Source organism: Protopterus annectens, chromosome 3.part1 (assembly GCF_019279795.1).
Source record: "Protopterus annectens isolate FY-2018-M chromosome 3.part1, PAN1.0, whole genome shotgun sequence".
Lineage (NCBI taxonomy): Eukaryota > Metazoa > Chordata > Ceratodontiformes > Protopteridae > Protopterus > Protopterus annectens.
The window spans coordinates 1,459,081,239-1,459,107,871 of NC_056732.1; the positions used below are offsets into that span (position 1 = coordinate 1,459,081,239).

The window sequence follows — 26,633 nt, forward strand, 5'->3', positions numbered from 1 at the left end:
GATGAATGTATCAATGTTTTACAATACAATAATAATAGCACTTTTAATAGATTTTACATAACACAATATGTTTTAGGAATACATTATTTTCACAAAGTATCTTCTTGGGCTCCAGGGACAGGTGATCCATGATGTTACGTACTGAAATGGAGGGGAAGCAATATGAATTTTGTTCTGATGAAGTTCCATATTTACTGGGAATGAAAGCGCTTAGTTAAACAATAAAATTGTGAACATTAAAATGAAGTTGCTAATCCAGGACAAGCGTTTTTTTTTTTTTTTTTGTGGTGGTTTATTTTTCTCTTGGTGGAAACATACTATTTACTTTTTTTTTTGTGGTGGTTTATTTTTCTCTTGGTGGAAACATACTATTTACTTTAATCTGGCATTTTATATTTGTGTTTTTGTACACATTTATATGAAAATTCAGCATTATTTCAGGATTTTGAGTTTCAGTCTTTTACAGCTTTTAGCATCATGGTTTCTATTTTATGAATTTCAGTCTTCTGTAGTCTTATAACAGGAATATGTTTCATTAAGCCAGTAAGCCACAACATAACAAAATGACTGTGAATTACAGTAAGAGGAAAGCTATGGACTTCAAGACAGCAGACAGAGTTCTGCAACTGTCTGCAGATCAGCATATCAAGGGCGCCTTCTCAGTGGCCAATGAGACAGTAAAAGCAGTTATGTATGTTATGTGGTCATGTATCTTCTGAATACATGTTTTTTTTAATTGCTGCTGTGCTGTTAACTCTTTTCTTATAGCATGGATTAACAATTTGTTTTCATCTAGTCTTTACAGCTAAAATTAGGAGAATATATTGATCCTGGAAATGTGTATTTTCAGGAATATCACAGGGCTCCTTATTAAGACCATTACTGTTTAAACTGATCTGAACTGCAATTCCGGCTGGCCTTATAATGTAACTGGTTATGCATAACAGAACAGGCAGCACATCTAAATTCTTTTGTTTTAAAGCTAAATTAAAGCCAACAAACAAAGGTATGAGCCGGTAGTATTGATGCATCTCTAGAAATGCCTGCTCATCCTCTAGATGAGGTGAATGGATGACAATAGTAATGAGAAGAGGCCTTAAACCTACTAGGGAGTTAATAAGAGTCACTTATTTTGTCAGTAGGGATCCATGGTGGCTGTCTCCAAACAAAGCAGAAGTAAGTCTAATCCCTCCCAATGGAAGGAATCCTCTAAAAATCACATGCAACAGCTGGAAAGGCCATAAAAGTACCTCACAAATAAGATCCTAGGCCTTAAACACATGTCCTGCACGGACAGACTCAAAAAACTCCAGCTATTCTCTGTCTCATGTCGTCTACTTAGAGGCGATCTCTGCTTGACTTACAAAGCCATGTCTAACCCAGCTCTGTTAGAAATGCTACATGTAAAAAAATCCCAATCCCTCCGCACCACAAGCTCCAGAGACCTCATCCTCATTACCACAATCAACAGAACATGCTGGAGAGACAGGTTCATAACCGAGAGACTGTCCATGCTCTGGAATAGACTTCCCATACATGTCAAGCAGAGCACCTCACTGGTCCTCTTCAAGAGAAATCTTGATGAGTGGATGGGAAATAGAATGTTCATCCCGGGGATCACTCCAGTGGCTCTACTTGATAGAGGCACTGGGAACTAACGTCAGGCGGCACGATGCCAGGGCACTTCTATGGGATAGGCTTGTAAAGTCTCTAGGGCCATTAGCCCAATACACACCTATAAATCTATGACCTATAAGTATATAAAACATTATAACCCTTTCTGTACAGCCTTCCATGCATTTTGTTAAAATGACATTTAGGCTTTATATAATTTCAAATTAATACTCAATACTATATTCATTCATGAGATGCTACCTCGATGTAATGTACATTTTTCTCACTAATATTCATTGTTCATTCAAAGCCAGATTTATTCAGTGTCAAACTTTGTCCAGTGGTATATACATTACTTAAACATGCTTAACTTTGCCTTCTGGCCTGGGTAGCAGCTGAAAAGGGTCTTTGGACTAGCCCAATTTAACAAAGTTTATTTATTTATTTTATTTTACATTTGTTGACCAGGACAGACAGTGGAGGCCCGGGGAGAAAATCTCCAAACAAAACATTAGGAAAAATCATATAATCGATACATGTTACGTACATTTTGCAGACTCTGTTCAATCAGCAAGTTACAGAATCTGTCTTATTAAAAGTTACATAAGTATATAGACTAACAATTATGGCACATATTTTACATAGCATACAGTACTGTTTAGCACACAATTATAGAGAAGGACCTAGTCAGGATTAGAACAAGGACATAGCCAGTGTGTTCAAAAAATAATTTTTGAGACTTTTTTGAATTGAGTTAGTGAGGATTCTAGTGTAAGGTCAGCAAGAAGAGAGTTCCAAGTTTTGCCAACAGAGTTGGCAAGCAGGGAGTCCCCAGCTGAGTTGTTGGTTTTGAATGTTTGAACTAGCAGTCTGTTAGATGAGCGAAGTGGCCTAAGGTTAGTTTAGGGGCTGATGATGTTTTTAAATGCAGGTGTATTTTCAGGTTGGTTGAGTACTTTATATGCCACTATGAGCTGGTTACATTGAAGTAGGCTAGGCAATTCTAGCCACCCTAAAAGATTTAGGTTATGACAGTGGTGTGTCCTGTATGCCGTACCAGTGGCAAATCTAGCAATGTGATTATAACAGCTAGAGAGTTTGCTAAGATCAGATTTGTTCAAGTTGGTGAATAAAGGGGAGGCATAAAGGGTAGAGAGTAGATGGGAGTGGGCAATAGCAGTTCTAGCAAGTGGAGTAAGGAAAGGTTTAATCTTATAAAGGGAGCCAAGTTTTTTATTAATAGTTTTGATAGTTTGGTTGACATAGCATCCGCAGTGGTACAGCAGTAGCGTTGTTACCTCACAGCAAGAGGTTCTCCTGTTCGATTCTCAGCTGGAGTGCCTTCTGGGTGGAGTCTGCATGTCCTCCCCACAGTCGAGTGGCCTCCGAAAGACATCTGTGAATGGGTGTGCCTTCGCTGAAGGGTGGGCATTGGGCTGGCAACCCGGCACCATAAAAATCGACTGCCAATCATTAGAGGACTGGAGTTCCGCTGTTGCGACCCCTAACCGGGAAAAGCCAAAAAGACAAACAACAACATAGTTTGGTTGACATGTAGTTTGTGCCTTACTCCAAAATCCATGCCATTATACACATCTGAAACAAAATCTTAACATTTTCAGAAAATAACAAATGAATTTGAGATATGGTGTTCAAAAAGAATCTTAAGACAAATCTACATACATTTTCTGTTACAAGTAAATGTAATGCTTTTCCCAATTTCCCAAGTTGTATAATCAACCTTTAAAAGAAGTCAACAGCAACAAAAAGTTCAGAACACAATACACTAACATGTAAGACTTCACAGCAATGTGCCTTACTTAAGAAGGCCAGTGGTATTATTTACCTATTCCTTACAGCTACTCTAACATGTAGTACAAACTTCTAGTCCCTTTGCAGGTGTATAGGCATCATTCCATTCCTGACTGTTATAATTCATATTTTTCAGTGCTGAGTCGCAAATCAAATGCTTTGAAAGGGTCCAAAGGTATTTTACCCTTTTATATCATCTTTTACATCTGTTACTTTCCCAATTTAGTCGTTCTTGTCCTACTGGTGTGCAGGAGCTATTAATCACTGTTTTGGTATCATATATCACAGCAATGTTGGCTATTGGTCCACTGCAAAATCACAGTAACATCTCCAACTTTAGCCACCTTCCTTTTCTGATTCAACGGCTCTACTTTTTGCCAACAAATATACAGCATGATATGGCTGGCATGTTCTTATATTAGAAAACAGTCTGTTTTTAGTTGCTAACATACCACAAAGCAGACTTTCAGCTCTACAGATTTCTCTTTTGCCGTCTAACTTTTTATTCCCTGGATTTTACTTTTATTATTTCTTGCAAAATTATAGTCCTGTACTTACCTGATTGCTTCTGCTGTTCTTTGCTACTTCGGGTCTAGCTGATCCATTCGCCCACACTCTGCTCGGGCTCACTCCACTCCCCTACCCTACTCCCAATTCTCACCCACCCCCTCTACCTCTACATTTATACCTTTAGGCTCCTCCCTCTAACAACACCTCTTCCTTCCTGTACCATTTAAATACTTCACTTATTTATACTACCTTTAACACACCCTGTTATCTCTTTTTCTTCCTCCCCTTTTCAGCCATCCTTATAGTTCTCCCATAACCCTCTATTTCTCAACCTCTGTTCTTTTGCTTCTATCTACCACAGTCTTTATCACATATCTGTTGTACACTCACAACATCATGTTTTCGACATTACCTTATATCTACCTCCACTTCCCATTAACAATGTTACCTCTACTTCTAATATACTCTTCAGCTCTATATCCACTCTTCCCTACTCCCTACATATGCTCTCCTAGACAATCTGCACATAACTCACCTTTTTCACAAAGCTACTCTAGTATATCACCTAGTCTCTTTGTCAATCATTTCCTCTTTAAGAATCATTGTATATTCCAAACTAAAACACAAACCTACCTCTCTAAGCTTTATTTTTGCAAAATAAAATGTACCAGCTCCAAAACAATACTTAACATCACCTACTTAAATCTCATCCTCAATGGCGATATTCACCCCATCCCAGGTCCAAACTCTCCACCTGTTCTCCCTAGCCACAATTCTTACTCTCCTTCCTTTACAACTCTTAACTTTAAATCTCTCAAATTATTTACTCTTAATTTTCAAAGCATATGTAACAAAATTTCCAACACTCCTAACATCCTAGCTGCTACAGAGACCTGGCTTAAACCTACTATTCATGAAACAGAAATACTCCCTCCTGATTATAATGTTATTAGAGCAGACAGGAACTGTACAAAGATGGAGGAATTGCCCTCTTTTATCATAACTCTCTTAACATTACTACTTATATTATAAACATTCCTCAGTTTCACACAGCAGAAATCCTTATCACATTCCTAAAAATAAATAACTCCACATCTCTATGTCTTACAGTTATATGTATTCCACCAGGTCAAAACATACCTATCCTTGAGGACATACTATCCTGGATGTCTAATACCATACACAATGAAACTATCAATCTGTCAATATAAAATGGCAGAACCTTTCTTGTAATTTCCCTAGCTTAAGCATTAACCTTTGTAATTTCACCCAACTCATCACCACCCCAACTAGATTCTCCAGTAAAACAACCAGAGTTCCATACTTGACTGGACATTAGTTTCTGACCCCACTAAATTCTCCAATGCTATAATCCTCCTTGATACTTTGAGTGATCACCTCCCTGCTTCTGCTATTAGAACTGTCTCCCACCTTTTAAAAGATCATCAGTGCAAAACTATGCGTAACATCTCTAACTTTAACCAACATTCTCTAACTGAAATTTTAAAAAACATTAACTGGTCCATACTTAAAATTCTTCCTTGAGATATTGCAGTCAATCACTTCAATTCAACATTCCTTGGTGCTTTAAACAGTCTGGCACCACCATGTACAAAAGGATTAAATATAACTATGCACCTTGGTTATTCAAAACTACTAAAGACCTTATGAGATCTAGAGATAAGACATGGAAACCATAGCACACTTCTAAATCTCCCCCAGATTTAAATAACTACATGCATCTCTGTAATCTGACTAAAAAGTCAGCAACAAACAACAAAAGAAACCATTATTACACAACACTATCCACTAATAAACATAACCCCCAGACGTTCTGGTCATCTATCTCATCTGTTTCATCTATTCTCAATCCTGGTAAATAAACTAACCCTAACCCCTTTCCAGAAAATAACAACACACAAATAGCTAACATCTTTAACAATCATTTCATTCAGTGCATAAAAATATTGCCTCAAACACTTCAGTGTGTCCCAACTACAACATATGGCTCACCAGTATCACATTCCACCTGTAATAGCTCCTTGCTTCTTCCTCACCCCCTTGACTCATGTTTACTCTCCCACTCCACTGCTTCCTCTACCTCACCAACTTTTCCTCTACAGCCTGTTCCCACTAATACAGTTAAGACGTTCCTCCTCAAACTGAAAACTGGCACTAACTCTTCCGACTACCTATGTGTAAAAAATCTACAAGGCTAATCTAACAATATATTCTTTGATCCATAAATTACAGATTATAATATCGGTTGTTCTGGTGTTAAATTAATTAACAATTCTTGTTGCTGCCAAATGATTTAGTGCCTTCATAAGCTTCACTCCTAATTTCACTTTTGTCACTTTTGCTATACGGAAACATCTTAGGAAGTTAACAGTAGCATTAACATCAAAGTGCCTGGCATTATTTTTGCATTTTAGCCCTGGGAATGAGTCAGCATTGAAAAGGGTCTATTAGACTCATATCATCATATTCTGTTAGCTAATAAATGACTAAACAAATAAATAAATATTACGAATATTTATGCTCTATCCTGAAAGGCATGTTTATGGTGAATGCAAAATTCCCACTCTGGACAAAAATGCACAGTTACAGAACCACACTTCAGGCACACACACACACACACACACACACACACACACACACACACACACACACACACACACACACACTCTCCATCCCCTCTCTAATCCCCCTCCTGTGACCACCAAGGTAAACACACAATCATACCCACACAGAGACACACACGCACTCAAAACAGGCAGTCACACAGACACACATACGCGTCAGACACAGAGTCATGCAGTCCTACAAACATGCACACTCATATACTTGCACACACACCCCGCCCCTATGTCTCTATTGAACTTACCTGCATTTCAAAAAAAAAAAAAAAACACTGAATGAGAAAAGCAACTCTGAAGATTCTGATGAAGGCCCTTATAGCCGAAAGTGCACAACTGTTTTGATACTATAAATCTTCAGTGTTGTTTTTCTCATTCTGTGTTTTTCTTAAGTTCATTTTCATTTGTTAACACTTCTTTTGGGACTTTTGTTATTGTTTAGTTGTTTTTTTTAACCTACCTGCATTGCCACTTCTTCCACTGAAGTCTATGGGTTGCCACCGTCTTTTGGATGTGTTAAATTGTTCACACAATTTGATAATTTACACATCCAAGTAATTCCTGGCAACATAAATAGTGGCTGCAGGCATTTTCAAGGTAGACATGGCTAATCAACATTAGCCACTTCCTTGTTTACCTCTACTACACATCATGGGCAGTGGGACCAATCAACCTTTGCACTTATGTCCTTCTAATGGAAAAGGAGTGTGGTGGGGGGCGGTGTGGTAACTGGAAAGGGCTACAATCAGAGGAAAGACACTCATGGTAACACTTACCTCTTGTAGTAAACCCTTCTTAATTCCAGCCAATGTTTGTACATAACTTTGGAAAATATTCAGTATTTGGGCATCCTTTTTCAAAATGGCATCTACAGGACCACATCTCATAAGAAACAGATCATTGTCCCTGAGTAATTGCATGATAAAGGGTGTTTCCACAAAGCAACTACAAATCACATAACTAGACAGACCTGCACAATGATATCCGCAGGTCCCTAAGATGCCTCTGCTGACAGTATGGTGAATGATCTCTTGACAGATGCTACGGTTACATGTATTCTGTTAATAAGTTGAATACCTGCTTGCAACTGACTACAATTATGTATCACATCATGCAAATTACGTGGTACTATTCCATTTCACAAAATGACAGCACTTAGTAAGGGACATGCCATTCCTGTAACAAAGTAGTGGCACTTCACTTTAGTGTGGAAAGGAGGCAACATCCTGCATAACAGTAAACAGGGTGTGTTGCTAGTATTGGAATGCCTAAGAAAGGTTCACTTCCATGTATTTAAATACTGCGAAATAAAGCCTAAGATAGTTCTTTCTTGAAAAGGAGACAAAAGATAAACACAATGCACAATACAGAAGGCCAATAAGTAGCTTAAAGTCATACAAAATTCAAGCACACTCCACAGCTATCTGTGGGCTGTGATGGAAACACATGGTATGCTATTAAAATACATGCACTACAGAAGCCAGAAAAACAGGAATTAATACACAAATCCATCCATCCATCCACACAACAACTTTTTCCACAAGGGGTCAGGGTGTCACTTCATAGTGATAATCATCTAAAGTCAATGTTCACACCAATATACAATGATATACAGTAATTTTTCAAGATGTCTCACTGGTGGACCTGCCCGCAGCATTTCAACTGAGTGGCTGGACAATTCATACACATCTGCTCCACCAAACTGCTCTTTCACCCGCTTCCTTTGTACTCTTAACTGTTACCAAATGTTCCCCTTTGTACAGCTTCCCTTCTGATTAGACAGTTTGCTGTTTTACAGACTAGATTTCTACAAAATGTTAATACGTAATATTTTTGCTACGGTATTTAACTCAACTCTGAAAAACATTTGACTAGTGTTGATTAATTTATTTCCCCCTTTTCTGATGATGTCTGCTTCAATGGATGAAATAACTCACCTTGAATAATTTCTTCCAGTTAAGTATGAACACAGATTCATAGGAGAGTACCAGGCTAATGGCTCAAGGGCTCTTACAAGCCCTAGGCACTGTTACCCAAATTTACCTGATTTTTGATCCCCAATTTCTGCCTATGCCTTTGCATATTTTACAGACTGCCGCTGTCCATTAGGGACAAGGGTGCCATGCCAGGACTGAATTTACAATTCCCCATCTACTGATCTAAACTGCATTTGAAGAGGGTCAGGGAAGGGCTCTGTTTTATGTGAATAGAAAGCTTGTTCTAGAGAAAGGGTAATCTCTGAGACTCATATCTGTCTCTCCAGCATGTTTTGTTTGTGTCACAAATCAGGTTTACATCCTTAGATTAAATGGCCCTCATGCAGTTTGTCTTGCTAATGTGTAACAGTGCCATCAATGCTAGATTTGGGAACGTGTTGTAGGTTAGGCACAGGTCACCCCTTACTAATCAGTAGTAGACTGAGTAAAGGGATAGGGCTTTTAGTCGATCCGCATAGGACATGTTGTTTATATCCTGTATTTTCTTTATAAGGTACCTCTGAGGCCTCTCCAGCTGTTGCAAGTGCTTGGTCAAGTACATACTGAAAGGTGTATTGTACTCAATTACTGGTCTGAAGAGAGCCGAATACAGTAGGACTATAACATCCATGGATCTAGATGCCATGCCTTTACTTATAAGCTGTGCTACATAGAAGGACTTCCTCACCACTGTGGACAAATGGTGATCAAAGTTCAGGCTACTATCTATCTAAAGAATTAGATCTCTCACCTCTGAGTTCACTCAAAGGTGTGCTATTAATGTTGTAATTTGCAGAGGTAATTGACTTCCCAAAGGCAAAATTATGCATTTTTCCACATTTAGTTTTGGGGCACCAATCATTTGTCTGACTCAGACCCCTGAACAGGACAGGTCCTCAGTTCTCCCCTTAAAATAGATCACAGGTCTAGTAGAACTAATTAAGTCAAGAAAACGCACGCACACAAACACACGCACTTACATGCATACAGTAAATAAACAAACAAAAAATAAATATAACAATTTTTGATTCATTACTTATTCAGATTTGCTTTGTGTTTTTTTCCTAGCTCTCTGCCTTCACTGATGAAGCTGTTTGTCTTTTGCTATACAGCTTTTTTCATTTGTAGTTATCAATGTCCTAAACTGTGAACCAGGAATAATAAGTAAGAGACAAAAAATTTCATATTAATATATTTATGAACTGTGATCTAGCCATAACTGCCAATTTGCTAGCCATCAATACCCATTCAAAAGGAACCACACCACTTGTGTGCCCAAGAGGTGCTTTTAGGTATAAAGGAACCCCATGAAGCAGTCACAGCCACAAACACCACAAGCACAATCACCGAACCTGGAGGGATGCAGTATCCATTTTCTGGCAGTATACAAAGCCACCATGGATAAAGGATACAAGGCCAACTAATGCAGGACAGCTTCAGGAAGGTGCTTACATAAAGGAAGGCCGTATTTCTGTTGATTTTTCAGATCAGCTTGAATGACACTTTTACAGCTTATACAGCCTGTTGATGCACACAGGTGCCCTGTGTGTTGTCTATCTTGGTTAGAAGAGGGACTGCATCCTATCTGATATTTTAGCTTGACACACTGACTCTTGTTCTAGCATTACACTGATGACTCAAAACAGATATAATGCTACAAAAATAGGTTTTGGTGTGTAAATATACACAATAATGTTAACATGGATATCAGCTATATGGATTGTGCTACATGAAAACAGATTAACACCGATCTGCAGTACATTAGGCAATGTTGTGTTGTCAAACTTGATATAAAGGAAATGTAAACAGCACATAAAAAGTACATTAACTAGATATCAGGTGTTGCTGACCAACACTTTTGCAAATGGTAATAAAGTAATAGAAGGCTGCAGTCAGTTTAGATTAGACTGACTTTTTTCGTTAGGGGTGAAAAGGAAGTTAGTTAGTAATTCTGGTGGTAGTAAAGACCTCAAAAACTGCTTTCAAACAAGTCAGACCAAAAAATACACAATGAGGAACCTTGTTTGCAGACGCTTTTATTTTGAACAAACCAAAGCGTTTTACAGACCACTGCAGCTTCTTCAGAGAAACAAGTTAGACAAAAACACTCACTTTACTACATCAGGAAATGACATATTCGAACAGTTGTATTTAAAAACACATACAAAGTGCTAAAAGTTAAAGGCATCCCACATTTAGAATAATTGTAGCACACAACAATAAGAAATGGATTCAATTATATGAAAAAAAGATCTCAGCGACTTAACAATAATATGGATGACAAAAAACAGATGTCATTACTATTTACAATAAACTACTATACAAAATATGTAAGTAGATCTATCGAAAAATATACTCTAATACTCACTTAAAACATTAAAAACAAATTTGCCTTGTATGAGGTGTGTATAAGGGATAAATACTACTCATATTTGCTCAGGCTTAGTTTATTAAACATTCTATTTGTACTGTAACAATGCAGGACAAAGGAAGAAAGAAAGAAAGACCTACAAGATTCAGCACGTGAGAATCCATTGTGTCTTCCTACTAAGACCACTAAGACTAGGTTATAAATCTCTAATACTAGAAAACTGTGAGCTGGATTGGCAGTTGCGCTTGGACGCTTTCTGTCTTCCTGGCCTTAACACTAACTGCAACATTGCCCCAGTTCTTAAATTAAAAAGTTATTTTAGGTAAAACCTACTGTTACTATATAGTTTTCTCTGACTTTAGGTCTGACCCGTATATCAGGCAACACATATTGGATGATTTGGCAGTGTTGCGTGTTATCAGCATCTTGTACTAACACATTAGGTCTAGCTAGTTGACTTGACCGTCTACTATTCAGGGCTTGCTTAACCTAACAGTCAGGTTTATAACCTAGTCTTAGTGGTCTTAGTAGGAAGACACAATGGATTCTCACGTGCTGAATCTTGTAGGTCGTCCTGCATTGTTACAGTACAAATAGAATGTTTAATAAACTAAGCCTGAGCAAATATGAGTAGTATTTATCCCTTATACACACCTCATACAAGGCAAATTTGTTTTTAATGTTTTAAGTGAGTATTAGAGTATATTTTTCGATAGATCTACTTACATATTTTGTATAGTAGTTTATTGTAAATAGTAATGACATCTGTTTGTCATCCATATTATTGTTAAGTCGCTGAGATCTTTTTTCATATAATTGAATCCATTTCTTGTTGTAAAAATGATTCTAAATGTGGGATGCAGCACTTTGTATGTGTTTTAAATACAACTGTTCGCAGGAAACAGGAATATGTCATTTCTGATGTAGTGTTTTTGTCTAACTTGTTTCTCTGAAGAAGCTGCAGTGGTCTGGGTTTGTTCAAAGTCTGCAAACAAGGTTCCTCATTGTGTATTTTTTGGTAGTAAAGACCTGCTAGACATACCCCACAGAGGAATGGCACACTACATAGTGCCATGAAGTTGGGGTCTTTGGAAATACATGCAGTAAGTTATAATATAGCAATAACCCACGCCTGGGTGTGGGTAATGATAAATTTACCCACGGTTGGCTACGCCCTCGGGACCAAACAAAGCCAACCGTGGGTAAATAGAAGTGGTTATTGCTATTATACCATGACATTATTTAAGAAAAGAAACTATTACTTTTCTTAAATAATGGCATAGTATAATGCCTGTTTACTGCCCTTCCGCAGATGTCTGGCATCCGCGGCAGTTCTGATGTACCGGCGCCTGCGCGGTACATCCGGAGAAAGCAAGATCTCCGTTGCTTTTATGTTAAATGAGTTTAACATGGCGAGACAGTTTTAAATAAGCAACGGACATCTCCGTTGCTTATTTTAAAACTGTCTCGCTATGTTAAACTCATTTAACATACCGAGACACCAAAAAAACGCAACGCACCTCTTGCTTTCTCTCGCTATGTTAAATGGGTTTAACATGGCGAGACAGCTTTAAAATAAGCAACGGAGATCTCCGTTGCTTATTTTGCTGTCTCGCTATGTTAAATCCATTTAACATTATACTAATGGAAAAAGTCCGCGGACCTTTTTCCATTAGTATAACTCAATTTACAACGGGCACGCTGGCCAATCAGCGTGCACGTTTTGGGGGGATCATGGTATAATATTTGCTTAATTAACAGTGGGCAAATTATGCTCCAGCCTTCTATTTTAACATGTATGCTAAATGTGGTGTTGATGAGGACTCTAAAATATGTTTTAAAAAGTTTCATCATGATACCGTATTCATGTTTTTGAGATAACTGTTTATTCCTGAGCTGTTATATGGTTTGGATTATGTATATGAACAGTAGAGAGTCGATTATCCACACTAATTGGGACCTAGGATAGTTCAGATAATCAAACTGTTTGGATAATCAAACATATAATTGAACTGGATAAAAAAACTTCTAAAATCTTGTTTTTTCTGCATACAGGGAATACGCTTTTCAACCATTCAGAAATTCCAGTGGACAGTAAAGAATATTTTTCACACACAAGCTGGCTACAAGCTCAAAAAACATGTTCAAGTGAATACGTATAATGTTTACATATTCAGACTTTATGATTTTTCCTACCCAAAAACTTTGGAAGGCTGGTTCTGATAACTGACATTTCAGATAATCGACATTCAGGTAATCAACTCTCTACTGTATTTACCTTCATCTGTGTAAAATAACTAAAAATTATTTAGAAAAAAATACATAAGGTGCCCAGACTAATTCATCAAATTGTAAACACAAGACAATAACAAAACAGCCTTGCTGTTAACTTGCATCAAATTCTACTAAAGGAATAGTTTTACTTAGGTAGTTTAGATGCAAAAAAAGCTTCTCACCTATAAGTTGGAAATATATTAGTTTAATTCTAAACAAAACATAATTTCCAATACAATTTATACATTTAATTCAAAGTTTATATAACATTCTGCAGCAATTAAAAAGGATCATGCACTGATTCCTCTTCTATCAGCATAATGACAAAATAAGGCTTCAAATGCCACCCCTTAACACATTAGCCCATGAACCATTAGCAGAACATATTACAAAAAATAAAGCTACACTGGGATATAAGCCCATGGATGGAAATAAAAATACAGTACCCTCATCTGAGGATGACATCCTTACTTCTGAAAATTATCCAGAAACCTCTAGCAATATTCTTTATCAGAAATGCTATTTCTTCTAGGTTATCATGTCATTATTTTAGTAATCAACAATCTTTAGTGCTAGTCTTTGCTTCCCCTCATCAATTATTCTGTAGCAATAAGTGAATAAATAACAAGACCAAAACAAACAGTGACCTCATCTCTTCTTCATACCATTTGAGCAAACATTAAAAACAATTAAAAGATTTTGTAAATTTTTGGCTGCTCTGGTGGCATAGAGGGATAAAGCCCTAACTACTTTCCAGATAACCCGGGTTTGATTAGCAGCTTGGGCAACTGACAGAGAAGAAAGGTGGGAGAGGCATGCACATCCTGAGGGAGGGCACTTGGTGACCCTCCCTAACGGAAGGCATGGGTCAAAGAGATGAGTTGCCCTAGGACATGACCAATGAGACTGAGGGTGGGGAAGGGATAAGTTGGTAAGCCATAAAACACTCTCACACAAAAAATCCCGCTGGACAGAAGCACTGATGGCTGAGCCCCTAGTATACCTCTCAACCTCTCAGACCAAGAAATATGCACAAAGCCAAAAATAATAAGAGGATAAAGGCCTAAAAATAGGGACTGATTTTAAATATTACTCCTATAAATTTAGATAGTTGCTAGAATAACACGTTTTGTATTATTATGCATTTTCTGAAGCATATAAAGTCTGAAACTTAAATGTCTACCATTATTTATTATTGTTTAGTGACTTCAATCTTCAATTATTTGTCAGAAAAGCACACATTTTATGAGGAACAGACCAAAAATATGAGGTAAAAATCTGGACATTCTGCAAAAATCTGGACAATTGAGAGGTATGGCCGCCAGGACACCCTTAAGAAACAGGACCAGCCCTAGCAACACTGGAAGAACTCCAAGGGGGTAGAATAATGACTGGCAGACATGGTGTGAATGAGGGGCACTGGAGCAGAGCCGCCAATAATGATGAGGGGACTCTGACACCCCACCACTAGACCAGTAATCAAGGGGCCTCGATCCTCACCACTGGCAACAGTGGGGGACATACACTGAGAGGATGACAAGGTACACACACAATATTTCCAGATGCAGCTTTCTGCATCAAGTGTTGTTGTTGTGTCTTTCGGCTGTTCCCAGTTAGGGGTCACCACAGTGGAACTCCGGTCCGCTAATGATTGGCAGTAGATTTTTACATGCCGAGTTACCAGGTCTGACGCACAACCTTCAACGAAGGTAAGCCCATTCACACATGTCTCCACACAGAAGATGCTTTAGCTGAGAATTGAACAGGACAACGTCTTACTGTGAGGCGACAACGCTACCGCAGCACCACCACCGCAGTGCTTTCTGCATCAAGTGTAATTTCCCTTAAGAGCGTACAAAGACCACAGTCATTCTGGGGCTGGTTTCTCCCTCTTTCTCCATATCCCCAATAAGACTCCCCACTGGCACAGCTATAAGTTTGAGATCTCAGCTGAGTGGCCAAGCCAAGACCTCCAGCACCCTCTCTGTCCAATCAGTGCAATGTGTCCCTGCCCAAATAGCTGACAAACACACTCTTTAAGATTTGATTTATACGTACACACACCTGAGAAAGGCTGGCACAGGTTTACTTGCTATGCCCCCTTTTGCCCAGACTATAAGGTAGTTGTCACTGCCACCAGACAGCTCCTTATCAACTACTTTAAGACCCTTAACAAAGGGTGTCCAATCTTACTGTGTAATGTTACTATCAATACAAATGGCAGTTTGACCAAGAGCAAGGCTAATAGCAGTGGCCCACAGTGTCACCAAATAAATATGCAAGTACTCTCAGAAATTAAATATTTCTCTACAGATCAGCCACAATGAAAGGTTTAAATATATTTAATAATAAATAATACAAGAACAACACAATACTAAATACATATTTACAGTGACATCAGAGTCCAAAATCACAGGAAATATTTAAAACAACATTGCAGGACAGTCTCAAATAAATAAAGAAAAATGCTATGCTTCACTATATTACTGACTAAATCTAAGAGAATTACTATATCCTAGTTAATTTACTTACGAGCAAGGCAAATGTGTGGTGAATGAGTCTTCTTGTCAGGTCCAGCACAGAATACCAAATGCTGTGTCTCTCTCAAAGACTCCTCAAATTAATATTTTGAATATTACTGCTGGGATAGCTTGCAGAATGACATAATTTCTTGTCATCTGACTCTATCCCAGGTGAAACCCCCACTGGTGGAATCTGGCAGTATTTAGCATTTAGCTGGACTGAAGTTAACCTTCTGTGTTCCATTTTCCACTGTTTCCACTATTAAAATATATTTTTATTTATTTTTATTTTATTTTATTTAACATTTGTTGACCGGGAATGTCCGACTAGGTTCCACAGAGCCTGTTTTCAGCGGAGGCCCGGGGAGAATATATACATTTAAACAGTTACAGTAGTGCATGTACATTTCTGTTCTCTTCCGGCAGGGCTCAGTACTTTATAAAATATCTTTTCAACACACATCTGCAGAAACCTAGTTTGATATATATACATGACATACAGTTCTAATACATTTGTAATACAAGCAACATATCAGCTGTATGCCCATGTCTCAACTTTGAAAAGTGTACTTACTGGTCCCTCCCATCCCTCTTATGCTTCTGTAGCAGTCATCTGTGCAATTTTTCATCTTGTAACACAGCATAAACTAATATTACTGGTCTAAACTCTGTACAAAGTGTTGAAACTGGCAAAGTCAATGTCATGTTAAATACCAAAATGACAAAAGTCATGAACTGCAGACTGCCTCTCTCCTCACTTATGTTACATTCAACCTGTGAAGTGAATGAGTCTCACATCTCATCACTTATTTTATTAAGGCAAATGTATACAATATAGTTCTCATAATCATTACAGAAATGATATTTATGCTCATATAAAATGGGAGAAAAAGGAAATCTGAAGGGCATGTCCAAAATGATAATCTTGTAAAAAAACATTTATATAAAAGAGGTTCCACACTGTTAAGGATTATATAGATAAGTGACATAAAATCTATCCCTTTCATACAAGATTAATAAACATTGAAAACTAAATAATGAATAAAAAAACAAAACACATTTTACTAATATAGTTGAATTACAGAATACTGAAAACAACCAGAAATGTGTAGTTATCAGAAAAAAACAAGGAATTAGGTACTTTTTATGCAGCAGGAAGATGCTGTGCCCACCCTGCACACGAACTCCACTGATATGGGAGAGGGTACTGTCTGCACTCCTTACTAAGTATACATACAAAATGCAAAATCTCACTGCTTTGAAGATAGAATACATGCAATGCTCTCCAATAAAACTGAGCTTTTCTTTTCTCTTAGGGTAATGCAACCAGAGCATCACCACTACAGTGTGACAGGCCTGGTCCCTATACTGGGGGATGCACCCCCCTGCAAATACTATTTGTTTTACATACAGGTAATACACCAATGGGAGATGATGGTCTGGTCCACAGGGACAGAAAAATGTAAAAAAATTGTTATAGACACACAACTTTAGAAGGTTATGTAGAAAGGAAGAAAATGTAGATTGTACATGCACATACTTTGTGTGTTTTAAAATGTGCAGCACAGGTATTATGCAACAGAAACACAAGTAACACATTTATTTTCTTTAATGACATTCAATCAGTTTTACTTTGTGGAAACTGAGGTACAGAGTATGTTGAGCATATTTCATTGGTTCATAGGTTGGTACTAGGCTATCGGCCCTAGGGCCTATACAAGCCTAGTCATAACAATTCCCTGTCTATTTCTTCCCACACTATTTACTTCCCTTCCCTTTCATTTTCTAAATGACCATAATCAAAGTTGTAATCTCAACTGCTGTAATGTAATAAAATATGTCTGTACTGCCTTACATTTTGGTCTTTTTATGGTAATATATTTTTTCAAATTCAGTACGTTAAGTATGACAAAAAATGTAAGGACAGATACCGACTATGACTCCATGTTACTTTTCTTTTGACAATGTGTATAGTAAATCCACTGGGCAAAAATTTCTCTTGCATCAGTAATGTGAGAGTGGTGTCTGGTTAGATGAGTTACTTGGAGTCATGCTGTAGTTAAATGGACACTAATGATGCCATTGACAGTTCATAGCCTTAGTCCTCCTTAAAGTACAGTGACTGCAAAACAGACCTACACAATCTTGCAAGAATGATACGCAGAAGTTTCATGATGATGCTGTGCAAAATATGTTATCCGATCACATGATTATGTTTCATTTTAAATTATCTGAACACTACCAACATCAGTGCAAGTGATACTCCATACCCACCATGCAGTGACTGCTGCTGCAAACAGGAAAACTCTGCCATGCAGGACAGAGGCAGGCCAACAAACACTGTTGATGGGAACAAAGAAAACAGTTCTTCTGCTTACAACTTAACTATTTCTGATGTAAAACTAAATAAATCCACAAAAAACTGAACTGTAACACTGTCAAAGGAAATGTTTCTGAATAATAAAATCTACAGTACGGTACATACTTTTTTGCCTCTTGTACTATGTGCTGTAGCTAGACAGGGACCTCATTTATGTTACATTTAGCTTGTGAAGTAAGCATGTCACTCATCTAGTCACATATGTTTTGATGCCTAGTATATGTAAGATAAAGAAGACAATGTATGACACAACAGACACTGAGCAAACACAACAAACTGTAAGCATTCTGTATTACTATAATGAAGATGATGTTGCACAATACGAAACTCTAACAGAAGGTGACAGATAGAAGAATAAAGTTAAATTTAAGTAACAGGTTTAAAGAAAAATCTCTAAAAGCTAATTCTGCAATAAAATAAATATGCAGCATTCCAATCAGCACTACAGACACATTAAACCAGACTAATTTTAGTGTTGTTGCAGTGGGCCACCTTCCCCCCAGCATGCATTTCACACATGCACATTTAAAGTGTGAGATCACACATCTTCAGAGACTGGGGGAACAGTGTTTCATGTAAAGACAGTTACTTTATATATTTTTTCCAAAGCTGTACAGCCTCAGAGAGTGACTACATAAGCAGCTCAGTATGAGAGGTACAGTCTGCTTATGTAATCTTAGGTATTTTTTGGCAAGGCCACTTCCCAGCTCCAGCCCTAGAAAGCCTTGACAGTTAAAGTGAATAATTCAGTGCACTTATGGAAACGAAAGGGCACAGAGAAGACTGCAATAATCTAAACTCTGCTGAGGGACACAAAAAGGAGGAAAATACTCGCTATGCTTCTGTAAGTAGTCAGCTTCTGTTTTCACATTAATAATACAGCAACGAGACCCTAACCACTATTATCAATAAGCAATGGAAGAGATGACAGTAGCCTGTACATGGCTGCAAATGTTGGCTTACTAATGTTTTCAGTCATCATCAGCTCATCAGTACTACAGACAGAGCCTAACAGAACTAGAAAGCTTAATGTGCTGCTGTCTTACAGGCGTCAAACGAAAAGTACATATAATTACATACCACTGAAACATCTCTGCATGTCACTAATGTGAACGATTAAACCTTCAAAACACAGCTGCTGTCCTAAATCTAGAACTGTTCTCTCTTAGAAGTATACAAATATACAAAGATGTCAACAGATTTTTAAAGATGTCAAAAGAAGATAAACCCACAGCCGTGGAATTTGCTGGAATACTGCTTGTGACCTCTATTCAACTATCGCCTCTATTCTTCCTCTAGCCCATAGTTTCTTCCACAAGTCCAAGGCATCCTTGAATCTCTGTTTTGATCAAGGTTCCACCATTGCTTCTACGTCCCAAAGTTTTAACACTACCTCCCTGAAGCAAGAACTATTCTTACATCACATGCCTTCCAAATTATACTCAGGATCTTTCCTCTTTGCACAAGTAATTGACCCATCACTGAATTAAGGCAAGGGAAAAACATTTTCTCACTGCCACAGGCATGTCTTCTGCAAAGCTAATACAAAAATATAAGCATGAATCATATATACACACATATATATATATATATATATATATATATATATAGAGAGAGAGAGAGTGAAAAATCTGTCAATTATTAAAATGAAAGTTACGGGCCAGTCGATACTGCTGACAAGGTAAAGGATGGGTAGCAGGGAATCTGCAAATGCAGTTTATATTGTAAATTTAAACTGCAGTGAACCGGCTAAAAGGAAGGAATAGAAACAGGAGACAAAACCAGCCCCACTTTACCATACAGAAAAGTGGTTCCTCATTCATGCTGCACCAGTACCTAATGGACAATGATGGTACTGCTGTGGCTTCAGAAACTGACACGTCCCCACACTCCAGGCATCAACCAAAGTGTCTCACAAAAGCAAGAGAAAACTGATCACTAAGATCAATCCATCTTCTCCTTTTGTATGCTTTTGTATGCTTGTGTGTGTGTCTGTGTGTCTGTGTGTGTGTGCGTGTGTGTGTGTGTGTGTGTGTGTGTGTGTGTCTCTTAACTAAAACTAACATAGCCAGATATAGGTACCTGCAATACCCGTGACTGCAGGGATCCCCCTTAGTCATTCTTGACTGTGTGGGGGCCCCACAAAAGCTGCTGCTGTCTTGGGAAAAATGAGGAGAAAAAAAATGTACTAATTTCCTGGGTTATCTAACAGTGTAGTACCTCGCAGGATGCGCAGTAGCAAACCCGCCCCTAAACACCCGCAACTTACCTAGCTACGTTAATAGTAATTAGCTGTCATGTAGCTTACATTGGATTAATAAAACAAAACAGTAAAAAGCATTTTATTGGCATCAGAATGTATAAAACATAAAGACAAAGCCTTTGATTGCGATCGGTCATTTTCACATATTAAGCATTAAACTAAAAAAGGCACAGACATGAAATTCAAACACCGGACAGATTTTTAATGCCACAACCAAGTTTATTTAAAGAAAAATAACTACATATAGTTCAAAAGGCCACATAATGGTAAAACAAATACCTACATATATTGCAAAAGGCATGAGAAAGCATTTCATTGGCATCAGAATGTATAAAACACAAAAACAAAGTAATAAAAAGCCTTTGTTTGCGATCGGTCCATTTCACATAGTAAACATTATACCAAAAAAAGCAGAGACACGAAATTCAAACACCGGACAGATTTTTAATGCCACAACCATGTTTATTTACTTACATATATTGCACAAGACATGAGAAGGGTAAACAGAGCATTCCTTTTAAATAACGTTAAGTGAAACACATAAAATTAGCGGTTACTCTGGTGCCATTATTGTAATGATCATGATTTCTGTGTGCATCCTGTGATGAAATATCCAGGACTGGTTCTGTGCTTTGCTTTCGTTCTTTGCCAAGATAAGCTTTAGCTCCCTATGACCGTAAATAATATAACGTGGGAAACGGAAAACAAAGGAGTACGTTGTTACAAATTATCTATATGTGAATAGTACTAAATAAATAAATATATTCTCAACTATTTGGCTATATATTATATTTATAAATATTTGGCTTCTTTATGGTCATCTTACAACGTTGCACACAGAGAAATGACTAGATTGTTCAGAGGCAGCTTCCATGAGATTTTGAAAGAACAGAGTAAGATAGTTGAGAGAGTAAAACAACTGTCTGCCGGATTATGTCATATGCAATCGGTAAGGTGCAACAAGGTATTGATTGTTGTGGGGCAGCTACATTACTAATTGCATGGTGAGACTGTGGTCAAGCGAACATTCAGTAATTGCACGACTTCCACTATATTTGGTTTAATAATTTTACTGTTCAGTTGTCAAAACAGATCTGTGAGGTCCACATGGCTCCAAAATGGGGTACTTTCTTTTTAACATATAAAATGTAGGAATAGAAAGATAGGAGCCATATTAAGCAACCTGAGGGTGCATTGTAGATTACAAGACAACATGGATTTGCTGTACTCTAATTTGCAGAAAACTGGAGTATTCACGTTATGCAAAACATACATAATAATAAACTTTTGGAACATCCAAGGAATAAGATTAGTGTTTAAAAGGAAATTTGTAGCTTTTGACCAAGTTAAGAACCTGGATGTCACTATAGATAGTGGTTTGAAGTTTGCAGTTAATGTTAATACAGTATTTAGGCATAACGGGGAAACGCTCAGTGTCGCACAAATGTGCGCTGACATGCCAATCAATATGGACACGCCCTAACCTGCGCGGTATCGCCCACGAGGTACTACACTGTTAGATAAACATTTCCTGATTACACTCTTTAAACTGCAGGGCTGTAATATGACCCTGTTAGGATAAAGGTGATAATGGCCTCTTCTCTCAACCGTGTCCATTCTAAAACCAGCCCTGAATACAGAAAGTTGCTATCGGTTAAGTGGGGGTGGGGTGGATGGAGACTGTGTGGTTATTACTTCTTTAATTTTTATCACAGTCAAACCTTAGAGATGTGCCCAGGATGTCATTATAGCTTGTGTTTGGGTTGAGTACAGTGTGGTCACTGATTCTTCTACTTTTCTCACAGACCTCAGAGGAGTACAATAAAGGTTACTATAGCTTGTGTAGGGGCAGTGTACTTTCTAGGAGCAAAAAAAATAGACTACATTACTGTAATCATTATTTTTTTCACTTTCCTCACAGTCACACCTTAGGCACTTATACAGGTGGCTGACTTTGGGGTTGGGGTGAGGAGGCATGCTATGCATATGTATGTCAGCAGTCACTTGAAATAAATGACTGCAGCAATTTGAATCTCTGCTTTCATCCTAATCTAACACAAGAGGGGTGCATAGGCTGTGACGTTTTTGGGGGGTGGGGGGTTAGGGAGGTAGGCAATATTCACAGATGGGACCCGTGTATCCTCAAAATCATTTTCTTGTTAGTTTATTGTAACTACTATTTTGTCATCTTTGAACATTACACTTTGGGGACAACTTAGGCCTTCCTTGAAAGAAAAAAAAATAAAACTGCAATTCTTTTCTTACTCATGATTTTTGTTTTGGCGACCATTGGATTGAAAGTTTGGGAAAAAAGCTCTAAAATGCATTCCAGAGCATACATAACACCTATTACTTCTGTGGGCATCAGCTAAATTGAGTTATTTTCTAAATGTTTATTACTGGGCTGCCTTGGTTATGAAAGGTGTGTTGAAAGGATGTAAGAAAAGCTAAAACTGAAAAGCAACACTGAATTTCTTTCCTTCATCATAATTTCGGTTCAAGCAATCAATGAATATAAAGGTTGTATAAAAAGAAAAAAAAAACTTTAAAATGCACATCAGAGCATACAGAAAGTTATGGGTTCTTGAAAAAGCTGAAAAACAAGGCAAAATGAAGAGGAAGAAAAAAATAATATGCATAATATGAGCTCAAAATACCGGGAAACAGAGGGAAGCATTGAAGGATGGGGGGGGGGGTTAAAACAGTAGGCAGTGCCTGGGGTGCCATTTCACTTAGCCTTGCTATGTGCATAGAGTTGTAATGTATCATTCTTGCAACTAAATTCCAATAACTGCAAATGTCTCTGTGAGATGGGCCAACAAAGTGTTTTACATAGGCTTGTTGCAACGTAAGAGTATTCTACTTGCATGTCATTCTATGAGTACTACACCTAAAATTTTGCAGCATGATTGAAAAGGTTGCTTAGGAGGTGTGGCAGTGACAGGGTGATACTTAAGACTGTAATTTCCTAGGGGCCCCCAATTTAACCTTTGCTGGGGCCCCAAAATGCAAACACCGGCCCTGATACTAGCACCACTGATTTAAAAAATTCCCAGAATAAGACTTTAATTTACGTGCATATTCTGAAGTAAAATAACCATACAAGTGCAATCATTATCATTACTTATTAAATGTAAACCAGCAGCTTGTCTAGAAAAATCAGAGCTTTTTACAAGGGACAGACATCAAAATGTTGAGCTATTATCAGGGAAAGCTGAAAAGTGTGAATGCGTTTCTTCACATACAGCCAAGATACCTTCAGCATAAGGGAAGCGCACACGTATCTATTTAAAACACCAACTACGAAATCTGTGATTCTGCCATTCTGTTTGCCTTTCAAAACAGCATCTAAGAATACGGCGAGAGTGCACTTTTTCAAACCATCAGATGAAACATAATAAAACCATAAATCAATGAACATAGTAAAATGTCTTAAATCTGCACACATCATTTTTGCATCCGATTCCGTCCACATAATCCAGTCTCATATCTCATGTCTGCTTGACACATATCATATGGTATAATTACAAATTAAATTAATGAGAGGTGTCGCACATGATTTCAAACTGTTGTATGAATCCCATATTACTATTATCATAACCCAGTATTATTCCTTTCTGCTAAAACTGAACAATAAATCACCATTTAGGGCTATTGGTTCAAACTTACGCGATACATATTGCAATGGTTATACTTTTGAAACAAATAACCAGCACATCAAACTACTAAGTAGGTACACACGTAGAAAGGCATACATTATGATTAGACCCAAATGCTGCAGATCCTTCCAGCGTATGACCTCCATAGAGATAGAGTTGTTACCTGCGCGTGATCCTACAGAATTCTCCGAATCATCCTATACAATTTGGGATGTAAAGGAGTGCTTGCTATATTCTTACCTTCCTTGCACTACTATTTATTACTCAAGCTGCTTGCATTTATAGGTTACTCCTCACATTGAACAACCGCCTTCCTCTGGCCTCGCTCCTCTTCTTTTGTGATGGATATTCAGCCAATACAAGGAGGGAAGCACGTCCCCACAGTACCAGAGAAGTCGATCTTAAAAAAAGGCAAGCGGTCAAGCCACTTAGCCAAAATGCGCATGCGTTCTTTTTATAGGCATGCGCCTTAGTGCACCCGGCAATACAGGTATTCCATTGTACAGATTTTTTTCTCAAAAAATATTTTTATTATTTTTTAACGAGAACAATGAGCCAACACAACAGTTATTTACATTCGTAACAATAACAAACTATATACACAGTGCACAACAAAATAGTTATATACACATATGCAATATGGAAATCATTCAATATTTCTCCAGTAACGATTGCAATTTTTCCGAAGCAATTATTTTTATGTGTTTGATTTTTTTGTTTTCACCTTTATGGTAAATATTTCTTTATTACATATAGATGTTGGCTAGATAAAGAAATTCATCATTAAATGAGAGAATATTCTGATTTCCAGTTCTTGGTTACAGTTTTCCTTGCAATTGCATTTGATTTAGGTATAACTTTTGGAACTGGTACATTAAACAAGATGAGAGTGCCAGATATGTAACAATTATCAGTCCATAAGGCTTTACAGAAATTTCTAAATTCATTCCAAAATGAGGATACCCTTTCACAAGTGACAATCATATGATGACAATCTGCATCTGTTGTTTTACATCTCAAACAATTGGTGTCATTCCTCTTATATATTTTTGCAATTCTGTGAAGTGTCAAACAACACCTATGCAGGAACTTCCAAGTATAGATTCTCCTGTAGGGAGAAGCTGTTGTTTTCCTCCTGACTTTAAATAAAGTTTTTTGTTACTGGTAGTAAATCCCCCCCAGTTTATTTTTGTAGAATAGTTCCAATAAGTGGCATCTCTAAATGTAAAGTTAGATCTAATGATTTTGTATGTCATGGATATAAATGAGGTGCCTTTTAGGGTATTATTTATAACATTATACATTATGTTTAGTATTTTAAGTGTATTTTCAGTGTGCATTTCTAATGATAATACAGTTTTGTTATAAAAAAAATGCCCTACAAGATTGGATATCTAACCAATTGCTACTTTGTAATCCAAATCTAGCAATTAAGGAGTCAGCTGAATATATTTTGTTTATAGACAGATATTGGTCTTTTACAATTTTGCAATATCTAATTAATGAGAGAACAGGATTTTAGTTTTTGCTTATCTTCCTGCATATATTTTTTTTATCGACCATATAAAAATATTCCTGTTTATTTGAGCAATTGGTTCAAGTAATGCTCTGTTGTTATTTAATAGATTAAATTCATGTATTACCTTCCAGTAAGAAGTATATGAAGTATTGAACCATAACAATAATACATTGGTAATGACAGTTTTAATATATAAATCAATGTTAAGGAACCCAATACCTCCTTCTTCCCAACTTGCTGTATGTCTCTGTAAGAATATCTTGGGTTTCTTAGGGTACCAAAGACATTTTAATAAAATATCATTAATTGTTTTAATATTTTTTAAGTGGGGGATAATTAAAAACTGACTTATAAAAAGAATTTTAGGTAGTAATATCATTTTAATTAGTGTTAATCTGTCTTCAAAGGTAAAGAATGGTTTGTTCCACTTATCAGTTAAGCTAGTAATTGCATGAATTAGGTATTGATAATTGACTGTGATTGTTTCAAGATTAAATTAAAAATATAAACCTAAATATTTAATATTTGTAGTGTCCCAGTTAAAATGCTTGTAAGTTGTCAACTTAGTGTTAACTTTCTTGTTTATTAGAAGTGTTTGAGTTTTGTTATGATTGAATTTTAGACCTGATAAACTTTCAAATAGATGTATAGCACTAGCTAGGTGGCCTACTGAGGTTTCAATATCCCCATTAGTAATAGATCGTCACCCAATAAATGGATTTTGGGTGATAGTTCATTATTAAGTTTATAACCTTTGATGTTGCTATTTTTTCTGATATGATTTGCAAAAGGTTCTATGGCCAAAGCAAACACTAAAGGAGATAATGGGCAGCCTTGTTTTGTACCTTTCAAAATTTTGAAGGAGGAAAATAAAAAAGTGCCAATCTTTACAAAGGAAATATAATTTTCATAAAGCTTTTTAATTAACTTCAAAAAAGCTAGGGAAAAGTTATATCGTTGCAATACTTTAAGTAGATGTGGCCAGCTAAGAGAGTCAAATGATTTGTCAGTATCAAAACTTTTTATAGTCAATTCATTTTTCTTTTTGTTTGCTATAGCTGTTAAAGAGATAAGTCTTACTAAGTTATCCTGAA

At 37.1% G+C, this 26,633-nt stretch overlaps 1 protein-coding gene across 2 annotated transcripts in view; it reads right to left on the minus strand.

Moving 5' to 3' along the window:
* The window catches only part of STEAP2 (STEAP2 metalloreductase), a 266,317-nt gene extending 241,884 nt beyond the window's left edge, over window positions 1–24,433 (minus strand). Inside the window, exon 1 of one of the 2 annotated variants that reach the window (XM_044067531.1) lies at window positions 24,261–24,433. The gene's annotated coding sequence lies outside the window, so the exon portion shown is untranslated. Of the gene's footprint in view, window positions 1–24,183; window positions 24,206–24,260 lie in introns of those variants that run through there. The other variant, XM_044067532.1, reaches the window with a different exon arrangement.
* Window positions 24,434–26,633: the final 2,200 nt, after the last annotated feature.